This window comes from Neomonachus schauinslandi, chromosome 13 (assembly GCF_002201575.2).
Source record: "Neomonachus schauinslandi chromosome 13, ASM220157v2, whole genome shotgun sequence".
In the NCBI taxonomy this organism is placed as follows: Eukaryota; Metazoa; Chordata; class Mammalia; order Carnivora; family Phocidae; genus Neomonachus; species Neomonachus schauinslandi.
In genome coordinates, this window is record NC_058415.1 from 6,014,539 (window position 1) to 6,038,067 (window position 23,529).

A 23,529-nucleotide genomic window follows, 5' to 3' on the forward strand; every position below is an offset into this window, starting at 1 on the left:
GGACTCCCCAGCAGTTGAGGGCCTCTCTCTTCCTCTTGCTCTTGCTGGGGCTGGTGATCCAGGGGGTTCTTACTCCTTGGAGGCCATGTGGACCATAAGGTCCACCACCTGGCTGCTATAGGCAAATTCATTGTCATACCAGGAAATGAGCTTGACAAAGTGGTCATTGAGAGCAATGCCAGCCCCGGCATCGGAGGTGGAGGAGTGGGTGTCACTGTTAAAGTCGCAGGAGACAACCTGGTCCTCAGCGTACCCCAGGATGCCCTTGAGGAGGCCTTCTGATGCCTGCTTCACCACCTTCCTTCTTGATGTCATCGTATTTGGCAGCTTTCTCCAGGTGGCAGGTCAGATCCACGACGGACACGTTGGGGGTGGGGACACGAAAGGCCATGCCAGTGAGCTTCCCGTTCAGCTCAGGGATGACCTTGCCCACAGCCTTGGCAGCACCAGTGGAAGCAGGGATGATGTTCTGGGCAGCCCCTCGGCCATCGCACCACAGCTTCCCAGAGGGGCCGTGCACGGTCTTCTGGGTGGCAGTGATGGCATGGACAGTGGTCATGGATCCCTCCACGATGCCGAAGTTGTCATGGATGACCTTGGCCAGAGGAGCCAAGCAGTTGGCAGTGCAGGAGGCATTGCTGACAATCTTGAGGGAGTTGTCATACTTCTCACGATTCACATCCATCACGAACATGGGGGCATCGGAAGAGGGAGCAGAGATGATTACCCTCTTGACCCCACCCTTCAAGTGAGCCCCAGCCTTCTCCATGGTGGTGAAGACCCCAGTGGACTCCACAACATACTCAGCACCAGCATCACCCCCATTTGATGTTGGCAGGATCTCGCTCCTGGAAGATGGAGATGGACTTTCCATTGATGACAAGCTTCCTGTTCTCAGCCTTGACTGTGCCGTGGAATTTGCCATGGGTGGAATCATACTGGAAATGTAGACCATGTAGTTGAAATCAATGAAGGGGTCATTGATGGCAACAATATCCACTTTGCCAGAGTTAAAAGCAGCCCTGGTGACCAGGCACCCAATACGGCCAAATCCATTCACTCCAACCTTCACCATCGTGTCTCGGGGATGCAGCTGGTACTGCACCGGAAGATGCGGCTGTCTGTCGAACGGGGAGGAGCAGAGAGCCTATATACCACCTTTTCTTTATCTATTCATCTGTTGATGGATATCTGGGCTCTTTCCATACTTTGGCTTTTGTGGACATTGCTGCTATAAACATCGGGGTGCATGTACCCCTTCAGATCACATTTGTATCTTTGGGGTAAATACCCAGTAGTGCAATTGCTGGATCATAGGGTAGCCCTATTTTCAACCTTTTGAAGAACCTCCCTACTGTTTTCCAGAGTGGCTGCGCCAGCTTGCTTTCCCACCAACAGTGTAGGAGGGTTCCCCTTTCTCCACATCTTTGCCAACATCTGTCGTTTCCTGACTTGTTAATTTTAGCCATTCTGACTGGTGTGAGGTAGTATCTCATTGAGGTTTGGATTTGGATTTCCCTGATGCCGAGTGATGTTGAGCACTTTTTCATGTGTCTGTTGGCCATTTGGATGTCTTCTTTGGAAAAATGTCTGTTCATGTCTTCTGCCCATCTCTTGATTGGATTACTTGTTTTTTGGGTGTTGAGTTTGATAAGTTCTTTATAGATTTTCGATATTAGCCCTTTATCTGATATGTCATTTGCAAGTATCTTCTCCCATTCTGTCGGTTGTCTTTTGGTTTTGTTGACTGTTTCTTTGCTGTGCAAAAGCTTTTTCTCTTGATGGAGTCCCAATATTTCATTTTTGCCCTTGCTTCCCTTGCCTTTGGCGATGTTTCTAGGAAGAAGTTGCTGTGGCTGAGGTCGAAGAGTTTGCTGCCTTTGTTCTCCTCGAGGATTTTGCTGGATTCCTGTTTCACATTGAGGTCTTTCAACCATTTGGAGTCTATTTTTGTGTGTGGTGTAAGGAAATGGTCCAGTTTCATTCTTCTGCATGTGGCTGTCCAATTTTCCCAACACCATTTGTTGAAGAGACTGTCTTTTTTCCATTGGACATTCTTTCCTGCTTTATCAAAGATTACTTGACCATAGAGTTGAGGGTCCATTTCTGGGCTCTCTATTCTGTTCCGTTGATCTATGTGTCTGTTTTTGTGCCAGTACCACACTGTCTTGATTACAACTTTGTAATAGAGCTTGAAGTCCGGAATTGTGATGCCACCGGCTTTGCTTTTCTTTTTGAACATTCCTCTGGCTATTCAGGGTCTTTTCTGGTTCCATACAAATTTTAGGATTATTTTTTCCAGCTCTGTGAAAAAAATTGATGGTATTTTGATAGAGATTGCACTAAACGTGCAGATTGCTCTAGGTAATTTTCACAATATTTTTTCTTCCAATCCATGAGCATGGAACCTTGTTCCATTTCTTTGTGTCTTCCTCAATTTCTTTCATGGGTATTCTATAGTTTTCTGAGTACAGATCCTTTGCCTCTTTGGTTAGATTTATTCCTAGGTATCTTATGGTTTTGGGTGCAATTGTAAATGGGATCAACTCCTTAATTTCTCTATACACATTCTTCTTAAGCACACATGGAACATTCATCAGGATAAATCACATGTTAGATCACAAAACAATTCTAAAATTTAAGACGAAATCACATCAACTATCTTTTCTGACCACAATGGAATAAAACTAAAATTCAACAGGAAAAAAAAAGGAAGGGAGGGAGGGAGGGAGGAGGGGAAGGGGGAGAGAGAGAGAGAGAGAAGTAAAGAGAAAGAAAGCTAGCTCACAAATCTGTGGAAATTAAACACACCCTTGAACAACAACAAATGTGTCAAAGAAGAAATCAAAAAGGAAATTAGAAAATACCTTGAAACAAGCCTAAAATACAATGGGATACAGCAAAAGCAGTAAAGAAGGGAGTTTATAAGCAATAAATGTCTACATTAAGACTGAAGATTTAGAATCAACCTAATTTAAAACCTCAGGGAACTAGAGAAAGAACAAACTAAGTCCAAAATCAACAGAAAGGAAGAATGAAAACAGTAAAGAGCAAAAGTAAATGAAACAAAGGATAGTAAAACAATAGAAAAAAAAGTTTTTTGAAAAGATAAATCGACAAAATTTCAGCTAGACAATTAAAAAAAGAAAAAACTCAAAACCAACATAAAGAAATACAAAAGAAGACAGTACAACTGATACCACAAAAACACAAAAGATCACAAAGATAACTATAAACAACTCTATGCCAGCAAACAGGACAACACCGAAGAAATAGGAAAATTCCTAGAATACACAACCTATCAAGACTGAATCATGAAGAAACAGAAAATCTGAAAAGACTCATAACTAGTATGCAGATTGAATTATGCAGGTTATCAAAAACCTCCCAACAAAGAAAAGCCTAGGACCAGATGGCTTCACTGGTAAATTCTACCAAACATTTAATGAAGAATTAATGCCAATCCTTCTCAAACTCTACCAAAATACTGAAGCAGTAGGAACACTTCCAATCTCATTTTATGAGGCCTACAGTACACTGATACAAATCCAGATAAAGGTACTACTAGAAAAGAAAATCATAGGTCACTATCTCTGAATACAGATGCAAAAATCTCAATGAATTAGTAGAAAACTGAATTCAACAGCACATAAAAATAAAAAACAAAAAATCACATACCACAACCAAATTTCATTTATATTCTTGGGATGTAAGTATGGGTCAACATACAAAAATCAATTAATGTAATACACCATGTTATCAGAATAAAGGATAAAATACACATAATCATCTCAATAGATGAAAAAGTATGTGACAAAATTCAACACCCTTTCAGAAGAAAAACTTTTAAACTACAAATAAAAGGAAAGTACTTCAACATAAAAAAAGGCCATTTAAGACCTATAGCTAAATCATACCCGACAGTGAAAAATTGAAAGATTCTCCTCTAAGATCAAGAACAAGTCCAGGATGCCTAACACCACCTCCATTCAACATAATAATGGAAGTTCTAGCCAGAGCAATTAGTTAAGAGAAAGAAATAAAAAGCATCCAAGTCAGAAAGGAAGAAGTAAAAACTGTCTGTTTGCAAACAGTATGATCTTATGTAAAGAAAACACTAACGATTCCGTTTTAAAGAAATTAATAATAAAGGAATTAGGTCAAGTTTTAGAATACAAAATCAACATACAAAAACCAACTGCATTTCTATACACTTAACAATGAGCTATCTGAAAAGGGATTTAGGGAAACAATCCTATTATAATAGCACCAAAAGTAATAAAATCTTAGGATTAAAGAACTACAGAGGTGAAAGACTTGTACACTAAAAACTACAAAACACTGATATAAGAAATTTTAAAAAATGGGAAGACATCCCATGTTCATGAATTAGAAGACTTAATGTTGTTAAAATGTCCCGTACTACCCAAAGCAATCTACAAATTCAACGCAATCCCTATCAAAATCACAATGGTACATTTTACAGAAGTAGAAAAAAATTCTTAAATTCATATGGAGCCAGAAAGACTTCAAATAGCCAAGTCAATCATGAGCAAGAACAAAACTAGAGGCATCACACTTCTTGATTTCTAAATATACTACAAAACTACAGTAATTCAAACAGTATGGTTATGGCATAAAGACAGACATAAGCCAATGAAACCGAGTAGAGAGCCCAGAAATAAATGCACAAGAGCAGGTCAACTGATCTTCAACAGGGTTCTAAGTATACACAATGGAAAAAGTATAGTCTCATTAACAAATAGTGCTGGAAAAATTGGACAACCACATGCAAAAGAATAAAACTGGACCTTTATCTAATAGGATATACAAAAATCAACTCAAAATGGATTAAAGACTTAAAGGTACCACTTGAAACTATAAAAGAATACCCGATTTCACTTATTTAAATACTTAAATTCATAATGTCAAAGAGTGAAATGGTGGTTGCCAGGAGTTGGGGAGAGAGGAGAATGGGGCGCTGCCAATCAATGACAAAGTTTCAGTTAAGCAAGATAAGTTCTAGAGATCTGCTGTACAACATTGTACCCATGGCTAATGATATTGTATTATACACTTAAAATTTTAAAGATCTCATGTTACGTGCTTGTATCACAAATAAAATTTGCATGTTAACATAAATAATATTTTTAATAATTTTATTTCTAAATCAAGAAGATAGGCAGTGGAACTATTTTACCATGCTCTTTAAAGTCTAGTATAATAGACTATGGCTGGATTCTCCTATCTACTTCTACAGTCTGTTGTGACATGTTATTTTAACTGAAGTATACAAAGAAAATCCAGTCTTACACAGATTTATAGTTGGACTTTCTAAAAAATCGTAAATATTCTTTGATACTACACCAAAACTTGACAAGGGGTAGTTTCTTAAAAGTAAGTTGTAGTGTAGAATCTGAATCCTTATCAATAAAGTTTTTATACTGTTTCAAAACCAAAAACAAAAGTTCCTTAGATAGTATTTACAATAACGAGAAGAAATGTAATTGGGGAGAGACTATAAGGAATTCATTTTAACAATCAAAGTGAAACCTGAGTCTGAAAGGGAAATTAGAATAGCAAACCAACTTGTAAAAAGAACAGTTGGAGAACTTATGCTACCTGAACTTAAGATCTATTATAAAGTCATAATAACCAAGACAGTGTAGGTATTAGCATCAAAACAGATCAATGAAAGAGAATCATGAAACAGTCTAGAAATAGAGAAGTCAAATGGAAGGTGCAAAGTCAATTCAATGTAGGGAAGATCATTTCAACAAATGGTGCTGAAACAGTAAGATAGCTCAAGAAGAAAAAGAACTCTAGTCCATACTTCACACCATATACAAATATTAATTCACAAGTTATTACAGACCTATGTAAATCCTAATCCATTGAAGTTCAGGAATATTGGAGAAAATCTTCTGTGACCTTGGGCTAAGGCAAAAATTTCTTAAACAAGACATAAAAATTATGATTCACAAAAGAAAAATTAAAATAAGCCCTTACAAAAATTAGTTTCTCTTCAAAAGACATTGCTAAAAAGGAATAAAAAGACATGCCACAGACTAGAAAAAAATATTTGCAAATTACATTTCTGCATCAATGACTTGTACCCAGAACATAATGTTTTTTAAAGATTTTATTTACACACACACACACACACACACACACACATGCGTGTTGGGAGAAGGGCAGAGGGAGAGAGAATCCTCAAGCAGGCTCCCCACTGAGCAAGGAGCCCAACTCAGGGCTCAATCCCAGGACCCTGAGATCATGAGCCAAAATCAGCCTCTTAACCAACTGAGCCACCCAGGCGCCCCATATAAAGAAAATTTTTACAACTAAGTAAACAACCAATTTTTTAAAGGAAGCAAAAAAATTCAAACAAAATAATTACTGTATTGAATTTTAACACACAAGTATTGATGTGAAGAACAAAGGCAAAAGAAAAAAATTTCCTTACAACTTACAGCCCAATGACAAGTCCTTGAGATAGGCAGAGTGACCTTCTTCTAGGAACTCAACTGCCTCAATGTTAATACTTTAGCTTAACATGAGCCCAACCTCCAGGATCCTATAAGTCCCCTTTAACATAAAAATTCCTTTGGAAACTTCCTTTATCTATACTCCCCAAGAGAGAAGTTAGCAATCATCCTCTAAGCATATGGCCCACTGATATACATCTGAAGGGTCTCATGACTAAGGTTTTACTAGACAGTAGTAAATGACCTTTCTCAAACATCTAGCCTATCAAGGTCCTAGAAACCTTGCTTCCAAATTCCTTAGAAACTTACGCTATCCCTAACCCCCTCCCAACTTGAAAGTATATAATCAGCCACTCCTCACAACCCCAGTGCAGCCCCTTCTGCCCACAGGTCCTGTGCCCATGCTTTAATAAAACCACCCTTTTTGCACTGAAGACACCTCAAGAGTTCTTTGTTCGCTCCAGACTCCAACATTTTCAAATCAGTATCTATGAAACCATATGAATATAAATAAGTGAATAAATGAAAGCAAAGGGACAGCTCTTCCTTACATTAGAATTCCAATTATTAAATGTGTAAGTTAAAAGGACAAAGAGAATTATCCTTAGGTAAACACCACATAATAACAGCTGCAGACAAGATCCAGTGATAGATGCTACAATCAGAAAGCAAAAGTTTCAGGAAAAAACTAGTATCGTCCCCAAGTTACTTTTTAACTACAAAAGACAGTAGTTACAGTGCAGAAATCTCATAGACACCAAGTGATCAAGGTAAAACATCACCAATAACAACATATATGAACACCATGAGCTCTGTCACATGATACGCTTAGAAGGACATATTTTTTCTGGTATTTTTTCCAAAAATACTTAAGCTCATCCCATTCATGAGAAAATAAACCCAACCTGATAGATTCTACTAAATAACTAATCAGTAGTCTTTAAAAAGATCAAGAGGTCATAAAGGACAAGGAAAAACTTAAGATTATTACAGAATGGAAGCGACTAAGAAGAAATAACCATATGCAATGTGGCATACAGAATAGCAGTCTAGAAAAGAGAACACCAGGAAAAAAATTAAGGAAAATGTCAATGAGATCTATACTTTAATTATTAATACTGTACCAATGTTAAATTCTTCCTTATAATTAATGCTATGTGAAAGATACATAAGAACAACAGAAATAAGTACATACTCTATGATTCCATTTATATAAAATTTTAGAAAAGGCAATCCAGTCTGTAGCAAGGGAAGGCAAGCAGATGAGTGATTGCCTGGAGATGGAGGACAGTGGGAAGCAAATACAAAGAGGTAAAAGGAAATATCTGGGGATGATGGATATGTTTATTGTCAGGATTATGGTGATGGTTTGATGAGTGTATACAAGTCACATCTAATCAAATTTACACTGTAAATATGCAATTGACATGATAAATTTATAGCATGTCAATTATATCTCAAAAAGTTGTTTAAAAAGTTACAAACAAGTCATCTTGGATGATCCTTTTAAGAACTCAGTAAGGAAGAAAAACACACTTAGGGATACCTAGTTAGACTCTGTTGCAGAAGCCTCGAAGCCTGAACTACCCATAAGAGAGGAGGGACAGAAAGAAGACAAATACAAAAACTGGTTGTAGTTTGTTTAGCATCTAAAATACACATACATGAAAATCCAAGTTAGAATAAACTGTTTCTTTGTATTTATTTTTGATGATTTTGATATCTTTGACCAGTGTATGTGAAAGATTTTTTAATGCTGGTGACTAAGACATTAACCAACTCAATCAGAAAAGGAGATTTTAAAAAAGGTTTTGTTATCAACAATAATTTGCCTACTGAATAAATGTAAGAGCTGAATAGTGATAATATTTAATCACTAAGTTAAAACCACAGTATGTTTTAGCATTTACTAATTTTTCATTTCTTAACATTTCAATATCTCAGTATTTTATAAGCTTTTCATTTCTAAAAATGAGTAACTTATCTAATTTGGGAGTCAGAAAGCATACCAAGTCTGAGATTTTTACTCTGCTTGCACCTATACCAAAACAAAAGAATAATGTGGGCTTATAAAACTAAGTTTTTATATAAAGCAGAAATAAGTGGTCTTCAGTCTCACCTCTTCTCTGCTGACTTACATTGTGCACAAATGTAAAGTACTACTTTGTAAATAGCAGAAACCAACATGTTTAAAAAGTTAACCAAAAGAAAAAAAAAAATCTAGGCACCAATTTAGTCCTTATGGCACTGCTTCTATTTCTAAATACATGTATACCTAAAGAGGTCTACTAGGTGTTTCCTTATAACCCATGACAACATAGAAATTAGGGTCCCAAGATTATTTATGAATCTTTTTGTATAAAATTTCATGCTATTTTTTTTAAAGATTTTATTTATTTGACAGAGAGAGACACAGCGAGAGAGGGAACACAAGCAGGGGGAGTGGGAGAGGGAGAAGCAGGCTTCCCACAGAGCAGGGAGTCTGATGCGGGGCTCAATCCAGGACCCTGGGATCATGACCTGAGCCCAAGGCAGATGCTTAACAACTAAGCCATCCAGGCGCCCCAAAATTTCATGCTATTAAAACAGATCCTTACTAATTTTGTTACAATGACTAATATCCTAAGTTTTATATTCCTTAAATATCCATAACGAATAACCACATTTATAAATTCTTAGTAATCCATCACTTCAAATAGTTGTTTCCACAGACTGCTAATTTAAGTTGATTGTAATGTCTAAATAAAGTATACACAAAGTATAAGGAATAAAATGAACACTGGCAAACCCATCATCCAGCTACAGAAATGATTCACTATCAATAACCTGAAGCCCGAGTGCCCTTGCCTAATTACACGTACCTGTAACTCTCCAAGATATAATCACGATCTTCAATTCTGTGATTATATCCCTGCTCTTCTGTAATTCATTCACTTCTTGTACTGAAACTAATATATCACAACTTATTTATCCTCTTGTTGATAAAAACATTTGAGTTTAGAAATATCAATTTTTTTCCGACGAAAAAGAAAGTTAATTCCAAAATGAGAAATGTTTGGGGGGGGGGGTGTCTCTGACCATACAAAGTCCAATTCAATGCACTGTGTAAATTTAAAAACTTGATGAATACAATTAGCACTACTGTTATTAAACTAAGAGAAGTATGGCACATTTATGTTAATAGAATAGCGTATCTATGATGTTTACATGCTTCCTAGCATTTTTAGTTGATTTTTAAAGATTAATGGTAACTAATGGTAACAGCTATACTTGGTAAATATCTGTAAAAGACACCAGACTGATTTTTTAAATTTTATATGACACTCTGTTTTCAGAATTAGCTCATTAGAGATTACATAACTATTTAGGATGTTCTCTATATTAGTCTCCTAGGGCTGCTGTTACAAATACCAAAAACTGGGTGGCTTAAAACAACAGAACTTTAAATCAAGGTGTCAGCAGGGCCATGGCAGCTCCAGAGGAAAATCCTTCCTTGCCTCTTCTACCTCCTGGTGTTTTGTCTACAATTCTTGGCACTCCTTGGCTTGTGGATGCATCTCTCCGGTCACGTGGCCTCCTTCTCCCTGTGTGTCTTCACATTGTCTTCCCTCTGCGCACATCTATTTCTATGGCCAAATTTCCCCTTTTTGCGAGGAGAGTGTCATACCGGGATTAGGGCCTACTCTAATGACCTCATTTTAACTCGATTACTCTATAAAGAACCCGATTTCCAAATAAAATCACTTTCCAGTATGGGGGGTGAGGATTTCAACCTATCTTTTTGGGGGGACATGACTCAACCCATAACATTCTTTGTAAATGTTCCATAATAATTGAGAAGTGGGGTACTAAAAATGAATAAACACAACCTATGACTAGCCATACTGTATGACTAGACAGCCTTAGTATAGACAAACTTTCTGCAGTGAGAGAAATGTTCACCTGCACTATCCAGTACACACTACTCACATGTAACCACAAAGCACTTGAAATATGGCTAGTATAACAAACTGATTTTACTTAATTCTGTAATAAGTTAAAAATTGTAATAATCTGTGGCTACTGGTTTCCACACTGGACATACTGAACTAGGTTCTGCCGAAGTGGTGATTGTTTAAAGAGTTGAAGACCAATTTAGTTTCAAAAATGCTGTGTTGAAGTTACACACTTTTCCTCACTACAGAGTTTTAGCAAATTTTCAGTGGCCAATGTACACTGTAAATCTTCAATACAGTATGTAATGCTTCCCAAGCTTATTTGATTAAACAATTCATCTTTGTCCAAGATTATCACACAGTATCAAGAGTTCCTTATACCAGCCTTCAGGTAATTCTATTCCATACTTTGAGTAGTTCTAGAAACATGTTATGGCTGATAAGCTAAATGTCATCACAACTACTTAAGTCTATTTTTCCAACTGTATACTTACTGGTTTTTAGTATATATACAAAGTTGCACAATCATTACTGATATATTAATTCCAGAGCATTTTTAAAAATCATTCCAATAAGAAATTCTGCCTATTCTGCCTATTTCCAATAAGAAATTCTCCTCCTCCCACCTCCTAGCAACCAATAATCTACTTTCTAACTCTACATACTTGCCTATTCTGGAGATTTCATATAAGCCAAATCAACAATATGTGGCCTTTTATGTCTGGCTTCTTTCACTTTGCATAATGTGCTAGGGTTCATCCATACTGTACCATGTACCAGTACTGCCTCCCTTTGTGACTAATATTCCCTTGCATGCACATAGCACACTGTGTTTACCCATGCATCTGCTGATGAGACATTTGGGTTGTTTCCACCTTTCAGCTCTTGTGGTAAGTATTGCTATGAAGTTCATTTCTGTTAAAACAAGTTTCTCTTTGAATACCTGTTATCAATTGTTTTGGGGTATATACTTAGAAATGGAGAGGCACCTGGGTGGCTAAGTCGGGTAATCAGGTCATGATTCCAGGGTCCTGGGATAGAGCCCCACATCAGGCTCCCTGCTTAGCGGGGAGCCTGCTTCTCCTCCCCCCCCCCCCCCCCCGCTCGTGCTCTCTCTCTCTCTCGCTCTATCAAATAAATAAAATCTTTAAAAAGAAAAAAGAAGAAATGGAAATGCTTGGTCATATGATAACTCTATGCTTAACTTTTTGAGGAACTATCAAACTTTTCCCCAGCAGCTTCAGGATTTTGTATTCTCACCAGCAGTTCGTAAAGGTTCTAATTTCTCCACATCCTTACCAACACTTGTTACTGTCTTTTTTATTGCAACCATTCTAGTGAGTGTGAAGTGGTACCCCGTGGTTTTGATTTACATTTCCCTAACGACTAAACCATGTTGAGTATCCTTTTATGTATTTATTGGACACCTATATATTATCTTTAGAGAAATAACTATTCAAATCCATTGCCTATTGTTTTTAAACTGGGGTCACCAACTTTTAAAGAGGTTCTGTTTCAACAGCTGAAATTTTAAGTTGTTTACTGGAATTCTTGTGTTTCTATAGTAAACTCATTATACATGGTGATTAGGTTCCCTGGCCAGCTCAAAAAAGTCTATTCAGCCCACATATCCTAATAAGGAATACAACACAGTGGCTAAAAATATAGGCTCTCAAGTCTGAATGCAAGATTCAAATACTGGCTCTGCAAATTACTAGCTTTATAAGCTTGGACAAACTATGTCTCCTGTGCTTCAGTTTCTGCATCTTTAAAATAAACATATTAGTACTTATTTCCTTGGATCTCGCTGCTGCAAAGATTAGTAATACAGCATTTGGCAGAGTGCCTGGCACTCAATAAGCACTATATTATTTGTTCCTATTTCATTAATGTCTTAAAATCACATTAAAAATGTTACTGAACAAAACTCCCAACTACTTCCTTGAGATAATTTATGCAAAATTCCTACTTAAGACACCAGTATATTCCTGCGAGGGCTTAGGGAATGGCAATAAGATCTGCCCAACTCTGTGGCAGTATACAGCTTAGGCCAAGGCAAATGACCAAATGCCTGGGGGGAGAGAAGGGCAGCAAACATACTATAAGTGGGAACAGGGAACTTTCTGGAGTGACAAAAATATTCTCAATCTTGATTGGAATAGTGGTCATATGTAAGTAAATACACTTGTCAGTTTCACCATACGTAAATTTTACCTAAACAAAAAAAAGTCCAAAATAAATAAATAATCCATCATTTCAGTATAGTGAGAGCTGTTTCCAAAGGCAGGAAAGATTACTAATATATTTTAGACGATTTTCAAGATTTTCTGTTGAGTTGTGACAGTCTATTAAGTATTGTTTTCAAAGTGGGTACAGGGCATTTCTATCAGTGCAATTCCTTCTAGTAATACTATGTCAGTAATGATGATAATTAATTTCATCCAAATTACTCCATTTCCAAAATGCTATTTTCCTTCAGCGTAATACCTAATAACTGCAGCTGGTGTCTCAAACTCAACACCAACACTCTTAGCATTAAACTGAGATGACGGGACTCTTGGGTGGCTTAGTTGGTTAGCCATCTGCCTTCGGCTCAGGTCATGATCCCAGGGTCCTGGGATCGAGTCCCACATCGGGCTCCTTGCTCAGCAGGGAGCCTGCTTCTCCCTCTGCCTGCCAGTCTCCCTGCTTGTGCTCTCTCTCTCTGACAAATAAATAAATAAAATCTTAAAAAAAAAAAACACGAGATGATCAACTTCATATACACAAAGAAGGTAACAATAAACTTCAGCCACTTCTTTCTCTCCTATATGAAATGAGTAATACTTGAGAAATGCACAATGCCCATTTTCAAGCTCCTGAAATCAGGCTGTTTTCTCTCCCACCCTGTTACTATTCTATATGCTGCAGAAAACTACCTCAATTAACGAGTGCTCTGGAATGGGAACACCTTTAAAATTAATTTCATGAATACATCATCCATAAAGTATTCACACTAGGTATGTTTAAACTTAAGCCTTTAAACATAATTTCCAATTTACAAGAAATATGGAGGATTCAGGAAAACATTAACAATTAGACAAATCCAGAGTATGGGGTGGTCTACAAGGAAAGTGCCCTAATCTACTAAAAGTAAAATAACTTACTGAAAATGAGAAAGGGAGGGAAGACTGTTCTAGGCTAAGCGACTAAAGAGATGTAACAACCCAATGGAATGCATGAACCTTGAGTACAGTTGATCCCTGAACACCACCAGGGTTAGGGGTGCCAACCACCACAGTTGAAAATCCACATTTAAGTTCTGACTCTCCAAAAACTTAATTACTAATAGACTATTGTTGACTAGAAGTCTTACTGATAACATGAACAGTTAACACAAATTTTATATGTCACATGTATTATATACTGTATTATTACAATAAAGTAAGCTAGAGAAAATGTTATCAAGAGAACAGTAAGGCAAACATATTTATGGTACTACAGTGTATTTACTGAAAAAAATCTGCAAATAAGTTCAACTACGTGTTAGTCCAAGGTCAACTGTAGTTGTTTTAAAATAAGAGGTGACTGGAGGACCAAGATGGTGGAAGAGTAGGAGACCTAAATTTCATCTGGTCCCAGGAATTCAGCTAGTTATCAAACCATTCTGAACACCTTCAAACTCAACAGGAAATCGAAGAAAAGAAGAGCAGCAATTCTATGAACAGGAAAGTGACCACTTTCTGGAAGGTAGGACACACAGAGAAGTGAATCTGAGGCATATAAGTGGAGATAGATGGCGTGGGGGGGGGGGGGGGGCGGCTACCAGCAACTGAGAGAGCAGCAGAGCACAAAATCAGAACTTCTGGAAGTTGGCCCTGCGGAGGGACGTTGCCCCGGTGGGGGGGGGGGGGGGCCTCACTGGGACAGTGTGGTCTCAGGACCCTCAGGGTCACAGAAAGACCAGGGGTGCCTGAGTGCGGCAGAGCTCCCAGGTATTGGAGCGGGGAAGCCCGCTGCAGAGACCGAGCCAAGGCGCGGGCTCTCAGCTCAGGGTTGCCATAAACCATGATGTGCGGCACAGTCGGACCACTACTCCTCCAGCAGGGACCCAACAAGCGGCAGATCCGGGGAGACTCCCCTTCCTCCTCCGGGAGGAGTGACGCGGGAGCGCACCGCAGGGATCTGCTGGGTTTGGAGACTCCAGACCGGGTCGTGTGCCAGAGATAGAAACGCTCGGTCACAGGCTGGGGGAGCACAGAGTGCAGCAGGGGACCGGGGAGACGGGAGTGATTGACTGCTTTTCTCTGGGGGCTCACTGAGGAGTGGGGCCCCGAGTTCCCGGCTCCTCTGGGGCTGATACTTGGGAGGCTGCCATTTTCACTCTCTGCCTCCAAAGCTGTATGGAAAGCTCGCAGGGAACAAAACCTCCCGAGAGCAAACCCGAGATTACCTAGCCTGGGCTGTGGCAAAAGCAATGCAATTCCGCCTCTGGCAAAGACATTTGAGAACCACAGCAACAGGTCCCTCCCCCAGAATATCAGCAAGAATATCCAACCAAGACCAAGTATACAGATAAATGAGAACCCCAGAACTCCAGCACTAGGGGAATACAGCACACAGAATTCATGGCTTTTTTTCCATGATTCTTTAGTCTTTCAAAGTTAACTTTCTAAATTTTCTTTTTCTTCTTTCCTTTTCCAACCAACATCTTATCTTACCAATTCCTTTCTTAAAACCTTTTTTAATCTTCGTTTTTACAGTCATATTCTATCCCTTCATTGTATTTAACCTTATTTTATATATATATATATATATATATATATATATTAAGTTTTTCTTTCTTTAAAATTTTGGGATACAGTTTCTTCTAACAGACCAAAATATACCCTAAATCTAGTGTATGGCTTTGTTCTAGTCTCCCACCTGATCACATACTCTCACTTTTTATTTTTTTTATTTTTTCAACCATCTTATCAATTCTTTTTAAAATCTCTTTAAATTTTCATCTTTACAGTCATATTCCATCCCTTCATCGTATTTACCCTTATTTTTGTATATATGTATGTGTTGTTTTCTTTAAAATTTTGGTAGGCGATTTCTTCTAACAGACCAAAATACACCCAAAATCTAGTGTGTGCTTCTGTTCTAGTCACCAGCCCGATCATATTCTTTTTTTTTTCCCTTTCTTTTCTCCCCAGTTTCGGGTCTCTTCTGATTTGTTTAGTGTATACTTTTCTGGGGTCATTGCTACCCTTTTAGCATTTAGCTTCCAGGACAAACAAAAACGAAAAGAATTTGTGAACACCAAACCAGCCCTGCAAGAAATATTAAAAGGGGTTCTCTAAGCAAAGAGAGAGCCTAAAAGTAACGTAGACCAAAAACGAACAGAGACAATATACAGTAACAATCATCTTACAGGCAATACAATGGCACTAAATTCATATCTTCCAATACTTACCCTGAATGTAAATGGGCTAAATTCCCCAATCAAAAGACATAGGGTATCAGACTGGATAAAAAAACAAGACCCATCAGTATGCTGTCTGCAAGAGACTCATTTTGGACCCAAAAACAGCTCCACGTTTAAAGTGAGGGGGTAGAAAATCGTTTACCAAGCTAATGGACATCAAAAGAAAGCTGGAGTGGCAATCCTTTTATCAGAAAAATTAGATTTTAAAGCAAAGACTATAATAAGACATGAGAAAGGACACTACATCATACTTAAAGGGTCTATCCAACAAGAAGATCTAACAGCTGTAAACATCTATGCCCCTAACATGGGAGCAGCCAATTATATAAGCCAATTAATAACAAAAGCAAAGAAACACATTGACAACAATACAATAATAGTAGGGGACTTTAACACCCCCCTGCACTGACATGGACAGATCATCTAAGCAAAAGATCAATAAGGAAATAAAGACTTTAAATGACACACTGGAACAGATGGACATCACAGATATATTCAGAACATTCCATCCCAAAGCAACAGAATACACATTCTTCTCTGGTGCACATGGAACATTCTCCGGAAAAGATCACATGCTGGGTCACAAATCAGCTCTCAACCGGTACCAAAAGATTGGGATCATTCCCTGCATATTTTTGGACCACAATGCTTTGAAACCAGAACTCCATCACAAGAGGAAACTTGGAAAGAACTCAAAAGATGAAGGCTAAAGAGCATCCTACTAAAGAACGAATGGGTCAACCAGTAAATTAAAGAATTAAAAAAATTCATAGAAACAAATGAAAATGAAAACACAACTGTTCAAAACCTCTGGGATGCAGCAAAGGCAGTCCTAAGAAAGTATATAGCAATACAAGCCCTTCTCAAGTAAGGTCTCAAATACACAACCTAACCCTACACCTAAAGACCAAACGGAGCTGGAGAAAGAAAAGCAAATAAAGCCTAAACCCAGCAGAAAAAGAGAAATAATATAAGATCAGAGCAGAAATCAGTGAAATAGAAACCAAAGGAACTGTAGAACAGATCAACGAAACTAGGAGCTGGTTCTTTGAAAGAATTAATAAGACTGATAAACCCCTGACCAGACTTATCAAAAAAAAAAAAAAAAAAAAAAAAACCCAAAACAAAATTAAAAAAAAAAAAAAAAAAAAAAGACGAGCCAATTATAAGAACATATTATGAGCAACTATATGCCACCAAATGAGGCAACCTGGAAGAAATAGATGCATTCCTAGAGACGTATAAACTACCAAAACTGAACCAGGAAGAAACAGAAAACCTGAACAGACCCATAACCACTAAGGAAATTGAAACAGTCATCAAAAATCTCCCAACAAACAAAAGCCCAGGGCCAGATGGCTTCCCAGGGGAATTCTACTGAACATTTAAAGAAGAATTAATACCTATTCTTCTGAAGCTGTTTCAAAAAAGAGAAATGGAAGGAAAACTTCCAAACTCATTTTATGAGGCATTACCTTGATCCCAAAACCAAAGACCCCATCAAAAAGGAGAATTACAGGCCAATATCCCTGATGAACATGGATGCAAAAATTCTCACTAAAATACTAGCCAACAGGATCCAACAGTACATTAAAAGGATTATTCACCACGACCAAGTGGGATTTATTCTTGGGCTGCAAGATTGGTTCAACATCCACAAATCAATCAATGTGATACAATACATTATTAAAAGAACAGGAACCATATGATCCTCTCAATACATGCGGAAAATGCATTTGACAAAGTACAGCATCTTTTCTTAAAACTCTTCACAGTGTAGGGATAGAGAGTACATACCTCAATAACATAAAAGCCATCTATGAAAAACCCACAGTGAGTATCATTCTCCTTGGGGAAAAACTGAGAGCTTTTCCCCTAAAGTCAGGAACATGGAAGGAATGTCCACTATCACCACTGCTGTTCAACATAGTACTAGAAGTCCTAGCCTCATCAGACAACAAAAAGATGTAAAAGGCATCTGAATCAGCAAAGAAGTCAAATTCTCACTCTTTCCAGATGATATGATACTTTATGTGGAAAACCCAGAAGACTCCACCTCAAAACTGCTAGAACTCATACAGGAATTCAGTAAAGTGGCAGGATATAAAATCAATGCAGAGAAATCAGGTGCATTTCTATACACCAAAAACAACACAGAGGAAAGAGAAATAAAGGAGCTGATCTCATTTACAATTGCACCCAGAACCATAAATACCTACGAATAAACCTAACCAAAGAGGCAAAGGATCTGTACTCAGAAAACTACAAAATACTCATGAAAGAAATTGAGAAAGACACAAAGAAATGGAACAAAGTTCCATGCTCATGGACTGGAAGAACAAATATTGTGAAAATGTCTATACTACCTAGAGCAATCTACATGTTTAATGCAATCCCTATCAAAATACCATCAACTTTCTTCAAACTAAGTACATAATAGGCTTCAGGAAACTTTTTTGTAAAAATTGGCTAAAACTTTCAAGTTCAACTTAAAAAAGCGGAGTCCATTAACTGGAAAATAAACTTAGGGAGACTACCTAATTCCCCTATGCCAGAAAAATAAACACCTAAAAATACATAGTATTGTAGTTTGAAATGTACATCCATGCAGTAAGATTTTTCTTCTTGCGACCTGCGATCTTCCCAATTCCATTTAAGTTTCCCTGGGATGGGAGAGCCCAGGCTGACCAACCATCTGCTCTTAGGCCTCAGTTTCCTCCTTTCATTTCAAATGAAAAGGAAATGACCGTAATGGAAAGAAAACCATTCTATTTCACAGTATTCTTTTATTTAAATGCATACTACACTGAAAAGTTCTAAGCACTGTGCTCAGAATTTAGTGAGCACTTACTAAGCAATCTTTAAATACTAACAGAACGGCTTAATTTTTTTAACATTATATTTATTTATTTTGAACTTTGAACTTCAGATAAGAACAATGGGAATAGATGATGTTCTTTCCAGGACTGTGCCTATTGTCTCCCCAAAGCTTTACTGGTAGGCAGTAGTGCCACAAGGATGGGGCTGTCCGTGAAACAGCAGCAACTCTGCTGCCAGACGTGGGCTGCCTTGACATGGAGCAGAGGGCAATGCACTCTCTAGTGCTGTCAGGAAAAATACCGAACTCCTTGGAAAGCTGACAGTGCTGCTAGCCAGAGGTTGCAGACCTGCTTTGGGCAAGCAGCACATCCTTCAGCCATCCAGAAATATAACAGGGAGATCCTGGAAATGAGAAAGCCAGAGAGGGAACAGAAAAGCCCACCACGTATCGTTGACTCACGGTAAGACAATGTTCCTTACTTATAAAGAGGAAAAACCCAAAAACCCAAGCTCTACACTCATCCCTGTCTAACGGAGAGGCTGTGTAAATGCACAAAGAGCAAAGAATGGCCAAGCTCCCCACACATCACTGGCTCACTGGAAGTCTGTTCCCAAGAAAGTCACGGAAGGGCCCAGCAGGAAGTAAAAGCTGGAACCAACACAAAAAAAAGTCCTGAATTTTGCAACCGCTTCCCAACACACATACAGAGTAATCAACAGAGAACAGATGCCTTACTAGCTCAAGATATTTTATGCAAACACAGAGGCAACCCCAAGAAAGCCATGATAAAAATAAGAAAAAATAAAGCAGAGAATTCAGTCAGTGGCTGCACACTCACTGCAGGGGAGATAATTTTTACAAATTAAATCAAATGAGTTACTAAAAAACAATACCAAAACACAAAATCAGCAACAATAACCCTCAGAAAACAAGTTATCTAAAATGCCCAATTATAAGCAAAAAATTAGAGCACTTACAAAGAAACTGGAAAAGTGTGACCCAGACTGATGGAAAAAGAAACTCATCTCTGAGTGGACCTAGAATAGCAGACAAAAATTCACAACAGTCATGATAAATATATTAAAGAAATAAAGGAAAATATAATACCTCAACAAGTGGGGAACCTCAATAAAGAACAATAAAAAAGAACCAACTCTAGAAATTCTAAAATTTAGAAGTATGACTAAAATGAGAACTTCATTATATATACTCAGCAGATCTGAGAGAACAAAAAATATCAAAAAAAAAAAACCCAAAAAACAAAAAACCATGAAAATAGTTCAGTAAAATTATCCAATCTAAAAAACAGAAAAAAGTCTAAAGTGAAGAAAGCATCAGAGGCTGCAGGACAAGTGAAGCAACATATGTATAATGGGAAATTCCAAGAAATGTTATAAAGGATTAAAAAAAAAATTAAAGAAATAATGGCTGTGAATGCCCCAAGTTTGATAAAAGACATTAAGCCCCAGATTCACAATGCTTGACAAACCTAAGTGGGATAAATACCTACATACGTACCTATGTACATACACCACACATAAACTACTGAAAGCCAACAAGAAAATGCTGGAAGAAAATAAAATGACTAATCACACACAAAAGGACAAAAGTATGATTAACAGCTGACTTCTCACCAAAAACAATGGAGGCCAGGAGGCAATGAAACAAAATACATAAACGCTGAAACAAACAAAAAAACCTGTCAGCCATGAATTCTATGTCCAACAGAATTATTATTTAAAACTGCAGGCAAAGCAATTTCCAGATATACAGATTGAAAATTTGTTGCCAGCAGACCTGCCTTACAAAAATACAAAGAGATCGCTCAGAAGAGCAATGACATCAAATGGCATGCACAAAAAAATAAACAAGCCTGAGAATGCTATACTAAAAAAGGCCTGCATGTAAGGTTGATCCTTGGCTGGCATCTGGGAACTTGGATGTGGGGAGAGCTTTCACCACTGCTTAACTGATACAAATAGCTAAATGTACCTAAACTCTACAAAACACATGGCTTATGCTGAAACACCTGTTTTCCTTCAGGGTATGGGCTAGATAGAAAGGCCCCAATAAAAACCTTGGGGAACGAGTCTATAGTGAGCTTCCCGGGTAGTCAACACCGCACATGTGCTGTCACAAAAATCTGATGCTGGAAGAAATAAGCACATCTTAGATGACTGCACTGAAAAAGGATTATTGAAAGCTTGCACCTGGTTCCAAGAGATTATCCCCCAATGAGACTTACCTTGGCAAATTTGCTTTCTATCCTTTTGTTGTAACAAACTATAGACATGAGTAGGACTATATGCTGAGTACGTGAGCCTTCCTAGCAAATCACTAAACCACATAGTGGTTTAGTGTATTACACAGTAACTCAAATCCAAAGGAAGAAACACAGAGAATGCTAAATACACACAAAAATATAAATGCACATTTATTGCTTTTCCTTTTAATTTCTCTAAAAAATATCAGAATTTATAAAACAATAGTTTTTAAAAATATAGTTGAACCCTGAATAACACAGGTTTGAACTGTGAAAGTCCACTTACATGCAGACTTTTTTTTAATAAATACAGTAATGCATCTTTTGTTCCTTATAATTTTCTTAATAACGTATTCTTTTCTCTAGCTTATCTTATTGTAAGAATACAATACATAATACCTACAAAATATGCGTTAACCAACTGTTATCAGTAAGGTTTCCAGTCAACAGTAAGCTATTAGTACTTAAGTTTGGGGGGACCCAGAAGTTATACATGGATTTGTAACTCCGCAGGGGGTCAGTGTCCCTAATCCTTGTGTTATTCAAGGACAATTATATAATACACCATATTTACATATGTTTACAACATACACAGACATAACATACTACACAATAATACCTCAAAGAAGGTGATGGAAAACAGAACAGACAGAAAATAAGGAAACATAACTTGAACAGCACTATAAACTAACTGGACCTAATAGACATACAGATCACTCCACACAACAGAAAAATGTTTCTGCCCAGTGCACATGGAATATTCTCCAAGACAGACCATAAATTAGGCCACAAAACAAGTCTTAAACTTATAAAGACTGAAACAATCAAAAGTATTTTTCCTGATCACAACAGAATGAAACTAAAGATCAACAACAAAAAGTAACCTGGAAACTCACAAATTATGTGGAAATTAAGCAACACATTCTTAACCACTGGGAAAGGAAAAAAATCAATCACAAGGGAAATCAGAAAATACCTTGTGATAAATGAAAACACAACATAACCAAAATGTATGGGATGCAACAAAAGCAGTGCAAAATGGGAAATGTACTATTGTAAACGGTTACATTAAGAAAGAAAAAGGTCTCAAATCAATTTTACTTTACATCTGATGGGAATACAAAAAGAACAACTTAACCTAAAGCTAGAATAAGGAAATAATAAAGATTAAAGAGAAAAATAAAATGAATTAAAAAAAAAGAGAAAATCAGGGCGCCCGGGTGGCTCAGTTGGTTAAGTGTCTGCCTTCAGCTCAGGTCATGATCCCAGGGTCCTGGGATCGAGCCCCGCATCGGGCTCCCTGCTCAACGGAGAGTCTGCTTCTCCCTCTGTCTCTGCCCCCCATTCATGCTTGTGCTCTCTCTCAAGTAAATAAATATTTTTAAAAAGAGAGAGAGAGAGCTGGGCGCCTGAGTGGCTCAGTTGTTAAGCGTCTGCCTTCAGCTCAGATCATGATCCCAGGGTCCTGGGATCGAGCCCCACATCGGGCTCCCTGCTCAGCGGGAAGCCTGCTTCTCCCTCTCACACTTCCCCCGCTTGTGTTCCCTCTCTCGCTCGCTCTCTCTCTGTCAAATAAATAAAATTCTAAAAAAAAAAGAGAGAAAATCAAAGAAACCAAGAGTTGGTTCTTCAAAAAGATCAACAAAATTATGAAACCTTAGCTAGACTAAGAAAAAAAGACTCAAATAACTAAACTCAGAGATGAGAGAGAAGACACTACTACGAACTCTATGCTAACAAATTAGATAACCCGGGTGAAATAGGCAAATTCTTAAAAACACACAACCAACCAAGACTTAATCATAAAAAAATCAGCAATCTGAATAAACTTGTAACTAGTAAGAAACCTGAATCAATAATCAAAAACCTCCCAAAAAAGAAGAGCCCAGGACTGTATGACTAGTGGATTCTACCAAAATTTAAAGGAAAATTAGCACTAATTCTTCTCTCAAACTCTTCCAAAACACTGAGGCAGGAACGTTTACTAACTTACTCTATGAGGCAACATTACCTTCATACTAAAGAAAAAGACACTACAAGAAAAGAAAACTACGTACAAGTCAATATTCCTAAAGAATACAGAATTATAAACTATGACCCGTGTGATTTATTCCTGGAATGCAAGGATGATTCAACACATGAAAAATCAATGTAATACACCACATTAACAGAATGAAGAAAAAACACATGACCATTTCAATGGATTCAGAAAAAGCATTTAACAAAACTGGACACCTTTTTAAAAATTTTTCATTGTTATGTTAATCACCATACATTACATCATTAGTTTTTGATGTAGTGTTCCATGATTCATTGTTTGTGTATAACACCCAGTGCTCCAGGGAGAACGTGCCCTCTTTAATACCCATCACCAGGCTAACCCATCCTCCCACCCCCCTCCCCTCTAGAACCCTCAGTTTGTTTTTCAGAGTCCATCGTCTCTCATGGTTCGTCTCCCCCTCTGATTCCCCCCCTTCATTCTTCCCCCTCCTGCTATCTTCTTCTTCTTTTTTTTTTTTAACATACATTGTATTGTTTCAGAGGTACAGGTCTGTGATTCAACAGTCTTC

General features: G+C 37.7%; 1 protein-coding gene and 1 pseudogene across 2 annotated transcripts in view; both read right to left on the reverse strand.

Annotated features, from left to right (window-relative positions):
• Positions 1-23,529, reverse strand: part of RIC1 (RIC1 homolog, RAB6A GEF complex partner 1) — a 165,887-nt gene that overhangs the window by 129,237 nt on the left and 13,121 nt on the right. The window lies entirely within an intron of this gene.
• On the reverse strand, positions 70-1,075 carry LOC110584428 (annotated as a pseudogene).